The 20,024-nt window shown below is 35.9% G+C and overlaps 1 protein-coding gene and 1 long non-coding RNA gene across 2 annotated transcripts in view; one reads left to right on the forward strand and one right to left on the reverse strand.

The window, feature by feature from the left end:
- The window catches only part of LOC311084864 (SLAM family member 5-like), a 183,586-nt gene that overhangs the window by 123,109 nt on the left and 40,453 nt on the right, over positions 1–20,024 (reverse strand). The gene's annotated exons all lie outside the window — the stretch shown is intronic.
- Positions 17,703–19,293, forward strand: LOC311084896. Its single transcript, XR_014606658.1, has 3 exons — positions 17,703–18,076; positions 18,679–18,930; positions 19,020–19,293. It is a non-coding gene; the product is annotated as an uncharacterized lncRNA (long non-coding RNA).

Consider the following 20,024-nt stretch of genomic DNA (forward strand, 5'->3'; position numbering starts at 1 on the left):
ATTTATACCGTTTTGAAAATGTTATTTTTTTTTTACTTTGAATTGATCATCAACAATATTGTTGTTTGATTTAATAATCACTGTTGCAAGAAGTGCCTAGTTAAGTTTTTTTTTTTTTTTTTTTTTTTAAGTGGAAAAAGTAGGGGCTGCCACAGATTATGTTTAGTTAGCTCCTTTATTGTTTTTTTCTATAGCCTAGAATAATATAGGTCAAATGCAGCAAGTCAAAAGACCAACTGGACCTTCTTTGCCAGTTTGCTCACATTTCTTTGAAGGATGGCAAAAATATCGCCTGAATATCGATATCTAGATATTGGAAAAAAATATCGAGATATTCATTTTTGTCAATATCTCCCACCCCTACATGCAGAACACCATATATGTTATGAATCTTACACGAAATTCATCTTCATCACAATATAACTGATGGTAATGTAAAAAAGTGTATCAATGCAACCTGTTTTTAGCTTATATAACTAGCTCGTTAGCGAATCAAAAAATATATATTTTAAATTTACCAATATCAATATGCAAGCTTGATAGTGAGTACTAAAATACATCTTATTTGTTTATATTCATAAGCAATTAGCGTTAGATTTTTTTATTACATGTGATTCTGACATGATGTCACTACATGCACTGTGCTCCTTCCTCTCTGCTTGTCTCAGGTAAATAATGCGTCTTCAGCTCAGCGGTTGGAGTCGCGCGTTCATGTGTTTTGGGGGCGTGGCTTTGGAAGGAGCCCAGAAGGGAGGGGGTGGAGTGAATGGAAATAATGAACTGTCTTTAAAACAGTCGTGAGAGGTCTACAGACACTCGATTTTTATACTTTCTTTTTCAGAGTACTTACATTTTAATTATGTATTGATATGTACATAAAGTTTAAACAAATTTGAAAAAGAAGTTTTTTAGACCATTCCTACCTACCCTGCCTTTAAGTTCTTATATTTAACCCTACCCTACTAATGCGACCCACCGTTTTATCCTTAACGATATTTATTTTTATTACGAAATCCCAAAATTGTCATCTCTTGAATATGTTGTTAATTTCTGTAGCTATTTTATATCCAAACATTTTCATCCATAAGCAAAAGTGGCTTACTGCTTTGTTTTCCTCTTTTTCTTGTTAAATTTAACTCTCGTTTCATCCCTCAGGCCTATAAATAACAGAAAATGCATTTTTTAAAAATGTATTATATAATTAATTATTTAAGAAAATATATATTGATATTCAACCTTATAGGTTTTTTCCTGTGTATAAAATCTCATAATATGTTTGCAAACCCATGATATATATATATATATATATATATATATATATATATATATATGTATAAATACATACATACATACATTTACCTCACATTTACTCGACAGCCCTACCTAGAACGGTTTTCCTCAGCGTTTGTAATGTCTGCACAAAGGGAGATTCACCTTTGGAGAAAACTGTTGATTTTATACTCGAAAAATTTAAGTATCATTATTAAAAATTAATATTACCCCAGAATGAATTGCATTGCTATCCCAGCCCAAAACATACAATAATAACAACGATAAATGCTGATCAATTAATTATATTACTTTTTACTGTAAATTATATAATTCAATAAAACAAACAAAATGTCATGTATGTCATATGAAATATGCATGAATACACTCTAGATGTGTATATAGTGAACATCTACATTTTCATTCAAACAATAAATAAAGCATTAATTAATTGTATTTTATTTACTGACAACAATGAGAAATATTAATTAATTAGTAAAAGAATGAATCAAAGTCACCATCACACAATAAACAAATGCATATACAAGTCAACACATGAAACAAAGCTTTATTCAAACTACAATCATGTATGTAGACTACAGGCGCTAAACCCCACATCCTTCTGCCATCTCAACACAGCGGTTCCCTTTCTGCGGCTTTATTCTGATGAATCAGCTGACCGCCAGAGGTGAGCCGTTCCCTTGTGCCGGAGGTTGTTGTGTGATGTGTTGTGCTTCACAATCTGAGGCAATGAGGGCAGGTGGAGTGATGGTGGGTCTCATGAGGGCAGGTGGAGGGTCTCGTAAGGGCAGGTGGAGTGATGGAGGGTCTCATGAGGGCAGGTGGAGTGATGGTGGGTCTCATGAGGGCAGGTGGAGGGTCTCGTAAGGGCAGGTGGAGTGATGGAGGGTCTCATGAGGGCAGGTGGAGGTTCTCATAAGGGCAGGTGGAGTGATGGAGGGTCTCATAAGGGCAGGTGGAGTGATGGAGGGTCTCATCCATGGCACCATCACCAGGATTCAGCTCTGTGCTCTTCATCCTCAGTGCTCACACCAGTCTGCTGACATTTCAGATCCTACAAAATACACAAACATAACACAAAAGCAGTCATTTTAACAGCACAATGTCATTTGATTTCAGTATTATTTAAGACAACAAATGCCACCATCATCTTTCCTTGCAGGTCCTGCTCCACCACAAAAGCTGTGCAGCAAATGCATAGAAATCAAGAATCAGAAAAGTGCTGTAATAGCTCTGTTTGAAATTACAATAATTAAAATAAACTACAACTTAATATTTAAATAGTTGTTGTTATTCATTTCTGTAATGTCACAAAGCCTTTGATGGCAGCATTCAGCTTCTTCAGCCACTCTCCACCGGATAAACACACACGTGTTCATCTGTCCCTGTAACATCCAGACCAGACTCACATTACCTCTGTGATTTATGAACTCAACACTACATTTACATGTTGAGGTTGTTTTAACTTTTTATCCTACATAAATGTTCCTTAATTTATCAACAGTAGCCTACTAATGGACAAATAAAATAGATAACTTATGTTTAGTTACTTTATAGATTTGTTCTACATAATAGCACACATACATCACTCAGATGCCTATTTCATATAGTAATCTGCAATTCTTATAGAAGAGTTTCTTGCCAGATATTAAATAGACATTTAGTAATTGTATTTAAGATGTATACGGTTTAAAATGTATGCAAATCCACTTTGGAGACGTATGTGTCCTTACTGGAGCTTCTCTGTTAGCTATACATAATAAAATGTGATTTACAGCAAAATCACACATATATAGCGTCTTTACATCTTCAACAATTCAACAGTTTACTGTACAGTAAGGATGGCTGACGCGAAACAGTCGTTCCGAAGCTTTGCGAGATCCCGAAGCGCAGATGTTTCGAAACACTGATCCGAAGCGTGATTCAAAACACCTATGTCACGTAGTGATGGGCGATACTGCAAATTTCGGTACCGATCCGATACCAAGTAAATACAGGGCCAGTATCGCCGATATCGATACCGATACCAATACTTTTTCATTTTAAAAGCATGCACTTTAACTTGTATGCACTTTCCTGTGCTAGAGCAGTGTGTCATGATTTATGAGGTGGATGCATCATTAATATGTTAAATCTGAATACGTTTTCATGACTACTAGGCCTAAATATTTTGTGATTTGTGCTCTCAACTCGCCTGTAATTAGTCAGTGACTTTTACAAAACGACCCTAATTACAGTACTAGCCTACTGTTAAAAAATTTGGGGTCTGTAAGATTTTTAATTCTCTTCTGCATTTATTTGATCAAAAAATACAGTAAAAACTGTAATATTACAATTTAACATAGGCTATCTGTTTTCTAAGCCATAGTAAACTGTAATTTATTCATGTGATCAAAGCTGAATTTTCGGCATCATTACTCCAGTCATGATGATATTTCATTTTAATATGCTGATTTGCTGCTCAGGAAACATTTCTTATTATTATCAATGTTGAAAAGAGTTTCATATTTTTGTGGAAACCATGATACATTTTATGCAGAATTATTTGATGAACAAAGTTGAAAGAACAATTTATATGAAGTAGATTTTTTTTAACAGTGTAAAACCCTTGACTGTCACTTTTGATCAATTTAATGCATCGATCCTTGTTGAATAAAAATATTAATTTCATTAAAAAAAAAACTTACTGACGTCAACATTTTGAACCGTTATGCACACTTTTGGTTTGTTTATTGCGAAATAACTCCCGATTGTTTCTCTGTCATCTAAGCAAGGCTTCGTTTCCCAAACGCACTGGGCCTGCGAGCTCAGCGAAGCACCAGCATCGAACGCTCTCTGTGATTGATTGGTTTCGTCTTGTATCCAGATGACTAGGAGAAAAAGTTCTATCCTACACAATTATCCGCTAACATTTGCTTATTTTTCCACTTAGAAGCTTATTTTACACACTGAATTGCGTGCTAAATTAATAAAAAATTACTGGTAAAAAAACACACACATTTGGATCGATATTTTTATGTGAGGATCGATCCTTTTTGATACCACGTCAGTATCGAAGTATCGATACTTCAGGATCGATCCGCCCATCACTAATGTCACGTGACTATGGCCAAACGAAGCCTCGAAGTGTTTCACTAAGTGTTTCATCAGGTGTGGTCCGCCGAATCAGCGTTTGATTGACACGGTCGGGAACAGACCACACAGTCGCACATCTGTATAAAAGTGAAATCAACGCATCTTGACCTCGTGGGTTTTTGTGAGAGGAGTTTGATTTTGAGATAGCGGATTTTTGGTGATATAGTGACATAGTGCGATTTGATTAGTTATAGGCTATTTAGGCTTGCATTTAAATTTAACATGAATTTAAATGAAACTGGAAAGAGATAGCAGTAATCTTTCCTCATTTGTATGTGCTAGCTAAAAAAAATATCTTCGCCGTCGGCGTCAATGGCCTCGTGGTCAGTTCGCCGACATGTAGCGCTTTTGCACTCGGGCGTCCCGAGTTCGAGTCCCGGCTCGTGGACATTTCCCGCCTCGTTTTTTTTGTCATCTCTCTACTGTCCTGTCACAATAAAAGGAAAATCACCAAAACAATATATATATATATATATATATATATATATATATATATATATATATATATATATATATATATATATATATCTTTGCATGCCAGCAACAAGTGTCCCTTGTGAGAGGATTTTTTCAAAGGCTGGAGAAATTATCTGTAAAAAAAGAAGTAGTCTAAGTCCTTCCACAGCAGAGAAATGAATATTTTTGAATAAAAATCTCTAAAAAAGTGAGACATTGTGGCTTGATTTCTTTTATTAATATTCATTTTGCAAGACCAAAATGCACAGTGAGGAGCCTATAGGTTACAATCTTCACATATTAGAAAATTATAATAATAAAAAAACAACACATTTTTTTAATGGCTCGTCAAGGTTGTTTCAGATCAACACCTGCAAGTGACCACTAGGTGTCACCGTTGAGACGGGTGTCGGATTGATTCGAAGCCTCGAAACAATATGGCACATTTGGTTCAACTGTTTCAATTGCTTCACGAGGCCTCGATCTGGCCATCACTACTGTACAGTAGTTCAACACATGCGATCATTTGATTTGTAATACTCACATTTGAAAACAGTCTCGTCCGTCATCTATGGAAGGCCAAAAGGGCCAAAACGTGTGAAACTGTCGTGTTAACACGTAAATTATTAGACATTAGCACCACCTACTGGTTTGGTGCTCTTGCTCAAACACACAGAACCTAATTAGATTAAGGTTGTAAAAAGCCGTTTTTAATGTGAAAATACATGTTGAACAATGTATTTTCAGAATATAGGATACAACTACATATAATAATTATTTTAAATGGGCCTATTTAGACAGTTAAGTTAACTATAATCAAGCCCTGAAAGGCATGACCATTTTCACAATCACAATAGAAATTGTGTAAGGATAATTACACATTTCTCCAAACAGTATTTTCATGTACACTTATACCATATTTCTAAAGCATCTTTTTATAATTTAACCTCTATGCATTTGTTAGAGAGCCCCTTCTGATAACACCATTAAGCCTTATGAATCTGAGATAGTGCATTGTTTTGCTGTGTTTTTCGAAGTTAATATATATATATATATATATATATATATTGTATATACATATATATATATATATATATATATATTGTATATACATACATATATATATAACAAATAACAAAGTTATTTATATTACAACACACACACTACACTTTACGCATTGTATTACATTACACACACAAACACATATATTACAAAGTTATTTATATTACAACACGCACACTACACTTTACAAATTATACTACATTACACACACCACACACGTGATTTGCGTGCTGGCCAGAGCCGCCTTAACCTAATGTTAGGCCCCGGGGCTGAGAGGTTTTGTAGGCCCCCCATCCCCTCGATTTATAGAGTCTCATTTTAAAAAAGTGTAATCTAGTTAATCTACATTACAAAATGCATTAGTTTCTTTCGAGACCTACAACAGTGAGTTTTTTTATATTGTTTTTAATTTTAATATTGTTATTAACATATCACTGAGCACATAAACACAAGAAACTTTATTTAACAACCACACACAGCAACTAAATTTCAACTTTATGCAAATGAGAAGCGATTTTCGCGAGCGACAACCAATAGGAAAGAAGCCTTTCAATGGAGCTCAGCTCTCGTCACCGTCTCGAGTGCAGTGCAGGCAAGACAGAAGAGTTCAAGGGCTCAAGATAGCCATACCAGCCAGTAAAGTTCCATGGTTTCCAATGTGCCAGCAGTCGACCACCACAGAAGACCAATTTATTATTATTTTTCTATAGTAAAACTGTTAGCCTATATTCTAGGGTCTGTCTGTCATCTATCTATCTTGACTTATTTATTATTCAGTTTATAATGACGTTTATAATAACTGCATCCAATTTCTAAATTTTGTCATTTGATTAGTTGTGCTCATATTTTTATTTTAAGGACTTAAATTATTTTTTTACATAATTGATATCGATTATTTAATTATATGCTACCAAATGTCATCTCTGAGGAAAAAAAAAGAGAAATGGGTTAGGCTACGGACATTCACTTAGCCAACTCTTAATAGACATGGGGGGATAATTCGAAGTCGAAGATAAATAATTCATAACTCTGAAACAACATCAAATCGTATTGATTCCAAATGCAACGGTATTTTGATTGCATATAATGGCAGACTGTCGCGCTAATCGCGAAGCAACTCATGACAAACTTAAATAAAGTAAAAAAAGAACTATTTTCAACGTATACAACCCACCGTAATATGTTTAACAGTGTTTATTAAAACCGAAAGTAGCTATGTTTTGTGCTGTTTGTTTTCACGTCTCTGTATTTACTATACGATGCGCATCACGGGCGTGCACCAAACTGAAGATGCGTGACGTAGGCTCAACGTATCCATTAGGTAAGAGCTCGTTCACAATCTCATGAATAAATACAATACAACGAAGGTGTGCATCATCACATTAATAGTCATGAGAATGATTACAAACAGTTACGACAGGCAGTGTCAACGTGACACAACACCTTTATTTTATTTGAATTATTCATGATAGAGTGACGCAAGCACAACGCTGAGCATACCTCATCAGCCATCATAAGCCAACGACACTGACGGAAGGGTATAACTTGCAGGAAACTGAATAGATAGATCACGAGTGTAATCTCCAAATCTATCCAAACATTGGCGAGAATATAGCATAATCTCTTGTTCTGTGTAGTAATATTACAATTTATTTTAATAATTGTTGGTCTTATATTCACAGATTTCACATTTGAATATCCATTGTAAAATGTCATTTTATGGCAGGAATTCTGTCTCATTTCAATTATTAATAATTCAAGCCACTCTCGTCTTAGATTATTATTATGACATACGCATGTGTGTATAATATAAATAATATAAATAAGGGGGGGGGGGTGATGTAGTATAATTTGTAAAGTGTAGTGTGCGTGTTGTAATATAAATAACTTTGTAAAATATATGTGTTTGTGTGTGTAATGTAATATAATGTGCAAAGTGTAGTGTGTGTGTTGTAATATAAATAACTTTGTTATATATATATATATATATATATATATATATATATATATATATATATATATATATATATATATATATATATATATATATATTAACTTCGAAAAACACCGCAAAACAATGCACTATCTCAGATTCGGCTTAATGGTGTTATCAGAAGGGGCTCTCTAACAAATGCATAGAGGTTAAATTATAAAAAGATGCTTTAGAAATATGGTAAGTGTAGACCTACATGAAAATACTGTTTGGAGAAATGTGTAATTATCCTTACACAATTTCTATTGTGATTGTGAAAATGGTCATGCCTTTCAGGGCTTGATTATAGTTAACTTAACTGTCTAAATAGGCCCATTTAAAATAATTATTATATGTAGTTGTATCCTATATTCTGAAAATACATTGTTCAACATGTATTTTCACATTAAAAACGGCTTTTTACAACCTTAATCTAATTAGGTTCTGTGTGTTTGAGCAAGAGCACCAAACCAGTAGGTGGTGCTAATGTCTAATAATTTACGTGTTAACACGCAATTTACGTGTTAACACGTCATTTACGCGTTAACACGTAATGACGTGTTAACACGTAAATTGCGTGTTTACGCGTAATTTGCGTGTTAACACGTAATTACGTGTTTACACGACAGTTTCACACGTTTTGGACCTTTTGGCCTTCCATAGTCATCCTCTCCGTCACGTTCGAGTATGACCTATCCTTCTTGTTCTTTTTTATGACGTATCCTCTCGCGTGGCCTCCTGGGATAGAAGAGTATCCATCGTTGAACACTCAAAAATCTGGGCGGAAGCGAGTAAGCCATCCGGGAACTTCTCGCCTACTCTTTTATGAATACTGATGTTTCTAACGTACTGCTTCCTTCACGTACTGTTTTCGCCTACTATATAGTAGGAAAGTAGGCATATTCGAACGCACTTAAGTCCGAATCTCGCGATAATTAGTACGTCACCCAGGTAATTCTCGCCTACTCTTTTGGATTCGTACATACTTTTTCGCTCGCCTACTCTTTTTCCCATACTAAATAGTAGGGAAGTATGCGGTTTCGAACGCAGCCCAAGATTTAAAACTCACGCGGAAGTCCACAACACGTTAATGACGTGTCACGTGCATAATATGGCGTCACGCGAACATGGCGGCACCCTGTGAGTTGTTTACAGTCAGTAGTCTACAAATATTCCTTTTTGAGCAAATAAAGTGGATCAAATGAGTAACAGTTCTTACACTATATTATAATTAAACATGTTAGTAAACGTCTGACACTATGTTCCTATCTGTTGACAATCGCACACTTGAAACACTATATGAAACATGTATGCTAGCATATTGTGTTTATCCAAATTTACCCCCGGTTGTTTTCGTACATAATATCCCACATCAAATTTATTTTTTCCAAATGCGCCTGTTTTGTAAACATCAAATATTCTGTCAGTTCATACATAGCTCAGATAACTTACACAGAGCTCGATATAGCAGCATTAAAGTGTTACTTCCATCTACTATCTCAGCACTGTCTTCCTACATGAGCTGCAGATGTAAACACTCAGAAATGAAACTATAACAGCATTTGACCACTAGAGGGATGGGTCATACAGTATGTTCCTACAGGATAAATTATACTTGCTATTTGCTTAGGCAACAGTTCACTATTAGGGTTAGGGTACCATTGCTTATATTAGTATTAAAAATGTTCACCACAAATAAAATTATAGCCTACGTGCTATCCCGTGATGACTCCGGTCTTAAACCAGATGGAACTGGATAATATTCTGATTGTTCAGAACTAATCTGACTTCTGACCTGTAATGCTGCCTGAATCATTATCATACTCTGTTCGTTCATTGGCCAGAGGAAAACTGGCCCCCGACTGAGTAGTTTATCCCAAGGTTTTTTTCTCCATTCTGTCACTGATGGAGTTTCGGTTTGTCACTGTTGCCTTTTTTTCCACATTTGTTGCCATTGGCTTTTGGCTTGCTTAGTTGGGGACATTTAATTTAATATTTAACAATATTATCGATCTGCCTGCATTGAGACTATTATATGAGAACTGAACTGAGCAGGACATCACGGTTTTCTCCATATATAATTTAAGTAAATTAATAACTTTTTTTGGTTCTCACTTTAAAATCATTGTTTAATAGGCTATTGTAAGATTTTCAAGTCAAGTCAAGTCATCTTCATTTATATAGCGCTTTTAACAATGTAGATTGTTTCAAAGCAGCTTTAAAACACCTAGGCTATGCCCCGCCTATATAGGCGAGACTTACTCATGCTCATTCCTTATTTCCATTATACATCATTTAACAGGAAGCATAGCAACCAGTAATAAGTGTAGTAATTGTTCCTTGTTTGTTTATTTTTATTTATTTTTTTTTTAATTGTTTGCGGTTGTGTTTCTGTTTCCCTCTCTATACTTGTTTAGTCTTTAGTAAAAAAAAAACTACTTTCTGTGACATTTTCATTCGTCGAGATAAAGACGGACTAGAAGGAAGTAAAATCATCTGAATTCAGATTAGTTGATTCATCACGGGTACCTGTTGCGAGGAGTAAAGCCGCTTGTCCACCAGCGTCTCGATTTCTGACGCGACGCCAAAGTATGGAACGCCGTTGGGGACAATACCTATTATATGCAACGCGTGAAATTTGGACGCATTAACACGCACAGTTTGCACGCGTCTTTTTGGTCCGTGTAAACGCGAACGTTTTGTACGTCTAAACGCGAAGTTTTTTGTCATGTTATTTAAAGACACGATCGTTTGTATCGCCTTAACGCAACATTTATGGCCGTGTATTTTTTGTTACGTGTTTCTAGACGAACGTTTTCGTCGTGTAAACATGACATTTTTGAACGTGTAATATTTCTGAGTCTTATTTGATGTGCGACATGGGTGGGAGACGCCTGAAAAAAGTTTTTATTTTTTACTTCAAATATTAGGCATAAAAAATATTGAGTTGTGTTGTACTGACTCTTGCATTTCCCACAATATATGTGGTCTTTTAGATTTTGTATTTGAAATTGGATTTATTCACCAATTTGTTGCATTTGTGCCTAAAATTGTCATATGGTGTGACATAAAAGTTATTCTATATAAAATGAAAATGGGATATACTCTCCCTAAGTAACTACCTTCAACATACATTTTTTTTCATTACTATCTTAAGATTTAACATTTCTTTTGTGCAGATTAATTAGATTTTGTATTGTTTTTCTAAATCAGCATGCAAAGTAAGTCATCTCTCCTCAGCCTTTCCAGATATTTTAGATGAATTATGTTAAACCCGGTTATAAATCTATGAAAATGCTTGTGACTCTTGCTGATACTATTTCTCTTGTGTTCCGTTGACTTTTTTATGATTTATGATTAAGAAAGTATTTTTACTGGCACAATTCTGAATGTCACACCAAATTATATAGTGTCACGCTATATGAGGAACTGCAACACTCCACGATTTGTCAATGTAAAAAACCTGTTTTTTATTTGCATTCATCATTCAATTAATTCAATTCAGTTAACATTAATCAAAAAAACATACTAACATTGTTTTAAAACTTTTAAAATTATAATAAACTCATAAAAATTAGTAAATCAAACACCATCTCACTTCAAGAACATTAAATTAAGTATAAAACTGAAAAGAAATACATTAATTGTATAGGTAATTTAATGTTCACTATTAAACATTCACTATTATTATTGAATATGTTTTGAATAGTTATTTATTTATCATTAAAAAAGGTGTATGTAATAATGTGTGACAAATATATCATATGGTGTGACAGAAAAACACTCACACCGTATGATACAGTGTCACACCATCTGACGTTTTGTTCAGTCAAGCTAATCGCTTGGTTAACTAAAAACAGCTAGCTTATACTTAGCATGTAAATTGCCACATGGCAGGAATGATTTTTAAGAATTAATAAGTTAAATTTGTATAAAAGTGTTTAATTTTTTTGTAAATAATGTCACACCATAAGACACAAAACATTGACCACTAGTGAGCATATCAGATACAGAGCTTTTTAATTAAAAATGAAAATGCCAGAACTCAACTCTTGACCTTGCAAACCACTCCAGAGATGACACTGTAACTTCCTGGTTGAGTGTGGACCTCTTCATCATAATGATGTCCAAATTATTGCCCGTTAAAAATATAGATTGCAGTGTCACACCATTTGACGCATATTTTACGGACAAAATGTATTTGTCCAGAACTTGCTTTAAAATCATACACAGACATCAACACTTTCTGTGTCTGTTGAAATGGCCTAATTCTGTTACTTAAACTGTAAATCTATCAATTATTTATACTTTGCTGATATATATTGTCATATTAGTAAGGTCACACATATCCCGGACAGTCACACCACATGACAATTTTGATGTTAGATAAAAATTTGAAGTAGAGGTCTTTATACACCTACTACAGCTATGGTATGCTGTAATAATATCTTGTCAGAGGAACAACATGAAGATATATATTTTTAACAAATACCCATTTTTAATAGGTTATGACATCATGGATGGGTAGAATTGCATGTCATGTCTCCCACCCACATACAATTTTTTTCTGTTTTAGTTAAACTGGTGATAATTTAGAGTCAATGATTAAATACATTCAATTACTGCATGAATTTAACATTATATTCTTTTGTAACGTTAAAGGAATTTGTCCTGTAGGTAAAGTAAACGACCATATTTCCCTTCTGGTTAATACATTCGAGGTGTCTATTTGGACCACTGCAAATAGCCTACTTGTTGGCAGAACTAATTACACTAGGCCAGTCTACCCTATATGTGGAAAAAGTCACCTCTTTAGTCAGCGGTTGTGGCGTAACGTGTAAAGGGAGACCGGGGTTCTATTCCCACTGACAGCGCTTTTTTTTATATAACTTTACAGTTATTAAACACATTTGTTTTCAATAAAAATGATTTGAATTAAAATTCATTTTAATTCATAAAAGTTACATTTAGGGTAAGGTTCGGGGTAGCTAAATGTCTACTGAATGAAGGAGCATTCCAGAGTCATCATACCAGATTGATGCTGGCCCACTCGGAGATTACTCCAGTCATTTTGAAAAAACAATAGCCACAGTATTTAGTATTTAGCCTTTGCTAACTTTATTATTCATTGTATTTATTAAAGTTGAATGATTTATGGCATTTATTGGCACTATATGTATAATTATTGACACCCCACCGTGGACCTCACTAATTATTAAACCCTGGCTATGGCCGTATCCAGTGTTGTATGTTGTATATGTTAACATATGTTATACATATAGCCTGTTATAAGAGGATGCCAACTGAACGCAGTCTGTAAAAGTTCTTTGACAGTTTAATAAAAAAATTCTTAGAGCCATCGTAGAGAGTCAAGTCAAGTCAAGTATATTTATATAGCGCTTTTCACAATACAGATTGCATCAAAGCAGCTTCACAGCATAAACCAAAATAACACAACAAGGTTTGTTTCTAGTGTAAATTTATTGATTGATAAAATTAAATTAAATATTCCCAAAATATCCCCAACTGAGCAAGCCAAAGGCAACAGTGGCAAGGAACCGAAAACTCCATCAGCAATCCACTTTTCCACGTTCCCGGAGACAAAAAACCTGCATGAGTACAAACGGGATGAGATGCCACAGCATGACACAGCCCTGACATCACAACCAACGTATAAATGCATCATTGACTCTAAAGTTTTACGCTTGCCTACGTAAATGCCAACGTAAAATTACGATCTCATTCACGAACAAATGTTACGTGTGACGTTTGCATAGGTATTTGCTTACCTAACAGCACATCATCCCTCACGGAAAGAAATGTCGTCTGATGTTTATATATGTATACAGCAACGTGCCATCGCATCACAAATGCAAATGAAATCCTAAATAGAGCAACGCTATTGGCTGTTGTGCGGTCTGACGCGACACCCGAACATATACTTCGTATTTACGCGTACAAACTGTGCGTGTTAATGCGTCCAAATTTCACGCGTTGCATATAATAAGTATTGTCCCCAACGGCGTTCCATACCAAAGCCCATTCATTTCCTATGGAACTACGTCAGGCAGCAAAAACGCCCCCGCAAAGCATGATGGGTCGCGTCGAGTCGATTTGGTCAACAGCGGCGCTGCAAAAAAGTATCTCGGTGGATACTTTATGCAAATGAGAGCGTCAAAACGCGGGGCAGCAGCCAATGGAAACTCGGCGGCGAGAGTTTGTGTATGGCCGTTGCTATGGTTTCACATTTAAAGTACACACAAACCCCAACCCCAAGCAGCGAAAACGTCACAGGCGTCGCGTCGGAACAAAAATTGATCTGACGCTGGTGGACAAGCGGCTTGCTATGGGAGTCTATTTTGTGTTCACTCTGTCTATTTTTCTTGTCGGTAAGTCATTGACTTAATTATTTCCTGTTTTCAGCAAAGTTAAATTTCACTATTAGCTATAGGCTACACATGTTCCACTCCAGGGCTCTACAGTGCGAGTAATTCACTCGCATTTGCGCCTAAAAATAGTTATGTGCGAACTTGAAAAATTATTTACGAGCACAGTGCGCGAGTGACAGGCTGTTCTCAATACACTGAACAACAGCGCGATAAAGCGAAACATACCACTGATTTCATATGGAAAGCAAGCAAGACGAGGACGGGGCGCGACTGCGCGATGTGAACATGACGCGCTTAACTTTATTCAAATGAGAGCGACGATTCGCAACCAATGAGCCAATCACTGAAATAGTGTGGGAATGTGCGGGAACTGCTGGATTTTAAGTGAGAGAGTCAAGTGACTCCTCCCAACAGTGCTAAAAATAAACGTGTGAGAGCGTGTTATTGGCTATATGTTATAGCCAGATATGTTGACGCTACTGCAACACGCATCACGACAGATGAGCGATCTATTGATCAAGCCAACGCGCAAACTGCCGCAAATGAAAGTGAAAGTAAGTCGTAGACGCTCAGCGCTCAACACACAATCATAGATTCATTAATAGTAAAGAAACGAAATGATATGAGGCTACCAGTGCTGCTGTCGCGCTCTCCTATCGCTGATTTTGAAATGAGCTTATGATCAATAAAATGCAGCTCATATTTGTTGCCTTTGTTGACGTGAACTATGCATAGGCCTACATTAAATCTGCATATTGCGCGGGAATATCCGATTTATTTATTTATCAGTTTTGCGAAAACACACAATGGAATCGTTTTGCTTTTGATCAGTTAAAACGCATGAAGTGACCAGGTGTAAACAGGCCCCTACACCATAAAAGCAGGAAACACTAAGTGAGCTAGATACGCAACACAGTATGATGCCTATAGTCATTATCTCAAAAGACCAAGTGCAAAAAAAAAAAAAAAAACACAAGGAACTCCCGCACACTATACTTGCAAATGAGTATCAAAATTGTATTAGCAACGTTTAGGTCTCAAAAAAAGACCAAGTGCAGAAACTTAAGTTACGACCAAAACAGTCAACACTGAGGACAGGAAGACGACAAAAACTCATTTTTGAGGACAAATTAATGTAGCTTACTGCAAGTACTGCAAAGGAAAAAAGGCATTTGTTTTGTTTTTAGCACTTTATACTTTATTGAGGAGTTCATTCTTTTATATATTTTGAAGTAGGCTAAAACTAATAATTGCATAGCTAATTATTAAACAGGTAGTTCACCCAAAAAAGAGAAACCTGTCATTTATTACTCTCCATCATGTCGTTCCAAACCCGTAAGACTTTCACTCATCTTCGGAACACAAATGAAGAACTTTTTGATGAAATTGAGAGATTTCTTTCCCTCCATTGACAGCCTACACAACTACCACTTTAATGCTTCGAAAAAAAGTTCATAAAAAGATTATAAAATTAATCCATATGAACTGAGCAGTTTAATCAACTTTTTTCACTGTGCTCCTATATATTTCTTTGTGTGCTCCTAAATTTTTTCATTTAGGAGCACATGTGCTCCTTGGGAAAAAAGTTAGCGTAGAGCCCTGCACTCGTTCAGTCCGTGTAAGTGTTTTTTTTTTTTTTTTTGGTCCTTTGAAGGTTTTCCTAATTCAAGGGTGTTTTGTTTTTATTTAAAGGTGATCATGCAAATGTAGGCTATTTAATATAAAGTATCTAGACTCGTACAAAATATTGCCTCTCAATCATGACTCATGGCACACTAGGAGTGTGTGGTTACGTCTGTCTACAGAAACACTGCTGTGTGCCTGTATTTTTTTAGTTTCTTGTTTTGCTGCCGGCAGGTTTCTGAGGGCGGGACTTTATCGTCTGTGTCTAAGCTGTGTCGACACAGAAACAGTTCGCTAATGTTACTAATGCCTTCCTTTCTGTAACTCCCGACATGTTGTAACTATCATGCTTTTAGGATGACACATAATAATTGTTTATTAACGTGCGTTTCTGTCAGTGTTCCGCCCGGGAGGATCGAGGGTCCGAGTTTGAATGTTATTTTTACAAACAGCTACTTGACATGAATAGTCAAGGTTGTCAAGTCCGCTATTTTCTAGTATCGCGTAACCAGACCTTCAGAGTTTCAGAGTCAGACTGACAGCAGAAGGTCTGGACTCTATCGCAGCTTCTCTTGGCCAAGAACCGACCAAGAGGACGTTTGACTGATATGTAACGCAACCAATCACAGTTCGTTTTGTTTCTGCGTGACTGCGTCAGCTTTAGGGGCATGGAAATATAATTGTACCTAAATAAATTATTAATTCAAGAACGTTGTGCAAGTTTACTACAACAATGGTGCCCCTAAATTCACATACTTTTGAAAATCCAGTAGCCTAGTTGATCCTGGTAAGCGCGCATTACATTTTTAAACACAACGACTTTCTTCTTCCACGAGGGGTTTTGGTGTCACGGCATATGTTCCAGGCAGACCGACAAAGAACGCGACACACACACACACACACACACACACACACACACACACACACACACACACACACACACACACAGAGAGAGATGTAATTTAATAAATATTTAATTCATTAAAATGATATGTATTTTTTACCATCCTTCATTAAAAAGCGTTATATCATTAGGCACACAGTAGTTGGCACAACACGTGATTTATTTTAATTAAACAACATACAATATAACACAATATTTATAATTAAATTAATCATTTGGTCTTTATTCATTAAAGTGCATATAATAGTAGCGTCACATCATATGCATATGTAGTTATAATAGTCATTGCAATTCAAGTCTTATCATAATTGGTCAAACCTGAAAGCCAAAGAAAGAAAACATCTGTATTTTTTATTTTCTTTAGACAATATACAGTATCACTCAATATTACTATTAAATACTATGGTAATGTTGTAAATGAGTCCTGCCTGTCACAACATTATACCTTCTCTGCCTTTCCTTATAAAATAACCTTTTAACATATAGTAAAATCTACATATTGTGCACAACAAAAGTATTGTTTAGCGTAAAACATGTTGAAGATTAGCGAACAGGCTGTCGATTTCTTAAATGATGATGTGTTTCCTCACAAAACTGGTTTATTCAGTGTAGTGAAGCCTCCGCTCCATAGACATCAATTCATAAAAAATGGCCTCTGCTCTCCTTCCCTGCATACCAGCGTTAGCATTAGCCGTTATGCTTTTTTGGCTCAAGGTTGCATGCTTTTGACAAGATTGTAATCTAGTGGCTTTGACACACCTCTCCCAGACATCCTGTAGAATTCAACCAATCAGAACACGACTTTAAATTACCATGCGAACCATACACACGGATAGCCTAATTGTTCATGTGTGTCCTCAGGTGTGTTTGGTGATGAAGTGTCAGTGTCTGTGATGGAGGGAGATTCTGTTACTCTAAAGACTGGTGTTACCAAACAACAACGCGACAAGATGCTGTGGTATTTTAATGACATCCTCATAGCTCAGATCAACGGACATCACAATACGAGCTGTTTATATGATGGAGAAGACGGGAGATTCAGAGACAGACTGGAGGTGGACTATAAGACCGGATCTCTGACCATCAGAGACATCACAACTGAACATGCTGGACGTTTTGAAGCAAATTTCATCCAAAGCAAGAGCTCAGGAACCAGCGAAAGCTTGAACCAAAACAGCAAGTGTGACAGCACAAAAATCATCAGAAAAATGAGCAACATTGGCGACACCATAAAAATATTCATTGGTAAGTCCTTCTGACCTGGTCAGGATTAGAGACTGGCACTGTTCAATCTTGTTCAGTAGTCTTCTTTTGTGAGCTATTAAACATGATGATTATATGTTATGATTATAACATGATAAATGTGAGTTGAAGGTGCAAACCCTGCAGTTTATTTACAAGATGTGAACCAAGCGCAACACAGACAGAACTGGTAGTAAACGTGAAACTCACCCACAGAAATTTACATAAAATAAAGCTAGACAAAGGATGTGTCTGAAATCACATAGTCTCTTGAGTAGGCACTCATTTTGAATAAGTACTGTGCGACCATTAAAAAAGTAAGTTCGGCGCTTCACCTCCATTCATAAATCCTCTCCCGTGGCCTTATGGGATATTAAAGTGTCCATCATATGCACACTTCAGAATCTCACCAGAAGAAGTGGCTCATCCGGGGACTTTTTACCTACAGTTTTATGAGTTCTGTGAATTCAGACATACTTCTTTTGTCACTGTTTTTCGCCTGCTATATAATACGGAAGTATGTGATTTAATATAATAATAATAATAATAATAATTGCTGTGTGCTTTTTTAAACTTCTTTATTATTATTCTCTCGTCTTTTCCAGCTTCTGTGTCTAATAAGTCCAACAAGAGGGGGAATGAGCATGAATCTAAAAAATGTATGTTTCTCCTCCATATCTTATAATATAAATATGGAATGACCACACTGACAGATTCACTCTTTTTATCTGTTCCAGGTTCAGGTCTGTCTTTAGTTGTTGTAGCAGTAATAGCTGTTGCTGTTCTGCTGGCGTGTGTATTTGCAGCTGTAGCTGTTACTGGTGTGATTTACTATTGCTGCAGGAGCTCCAGAAAGGGTAAGCATCACTTACAGACACTATAGTGAGAGGAAAACATCATCTGTATTGCAACATGTTTAATTGTGTGTGTAATTGTTTCAAAGCAGATGTTGAGAAAAACAAGCAAGTTCTTCTAATGAAAGTCTAAGTATGAGGTAAGATGTCTTTGAAAGAAATTATGAATGTACATCAGAAAAATATACAGTATGGTGCACATGTCTCAGGCATATTAGAGCCTTTGCTAAAAATGTTTAAGACAGTTATTTATATCATTTAGTGCAGTGGTTTTCAATCCTGCATATTCAGTCTCCGCTCTGCACATTTTGTACTTCTCTTTTCTGACACATTCAGTGCAGTTCTGATGATCTGAATCAGATGTGTTAAATAATGGAGACATAAAATTTGCAGAGCCACACATGGGTTCCCATGATCAGGATTGAACCACTGATTAGTGTGCCAGTAGTTAATATATATATATATTTTTTTAAAAGTGCCATTAAAATGTAATAATACGATGAGATTTTTGCATGAACAAAGAGTCTGACAGCAGATGTTATCCACACAGATCTGATCTCAGTATCTTCTAGGACTACACGAAGAGTCAGACAGAAGATATGAATGGAATTCACATTTGTAATGTATCAATGTATGATTAAATATCAATGTAAATGTTTCAATTAATATAATCAATGAAATGTAATTGTACTTTTATTTTAAAAATGTTAAATTATACATATAATATTTATAGGGGGAGAGCGGGGCACAACCTAATGCTACAGTACATCAACACTATATAGAGAAACATTAAAAAATCTATGCTATTCTATGAGGTATGCGATGTTAGATCGGATGGATCTCCTCGTCAGAAATATCAGATATATTTGACCCCGGACGCCAGATCTTGTCAAAAGATATCCGTTTTGTCTGGTGTTCAAAACCAGTAAAATCTGTCAACATTGTGTTTGAAAATCATGTTCACATCTAAAACCAACGTTTGTTTAACATCAAACTCCAACGTCAGACAGACGTCGGATTTTGGTTGGTGTAAGCGCCGCAACCCAGCCAGCAATGACATGTGGGGCCCAGATGAGGGCTTCATGGGCGGCAAATGT

The sequence above is a fragment of the Abramis brama genome, assembly GCF_963993115.1.
Source record: "Abramis brama genome assembly, chromosome: 6".
Lineage (NCBI taxonomy): Eukaryota > Metazoa > Chordata > Actinopteri > Cypriniformes > Leuciscidae > Abramis > Abramis brama.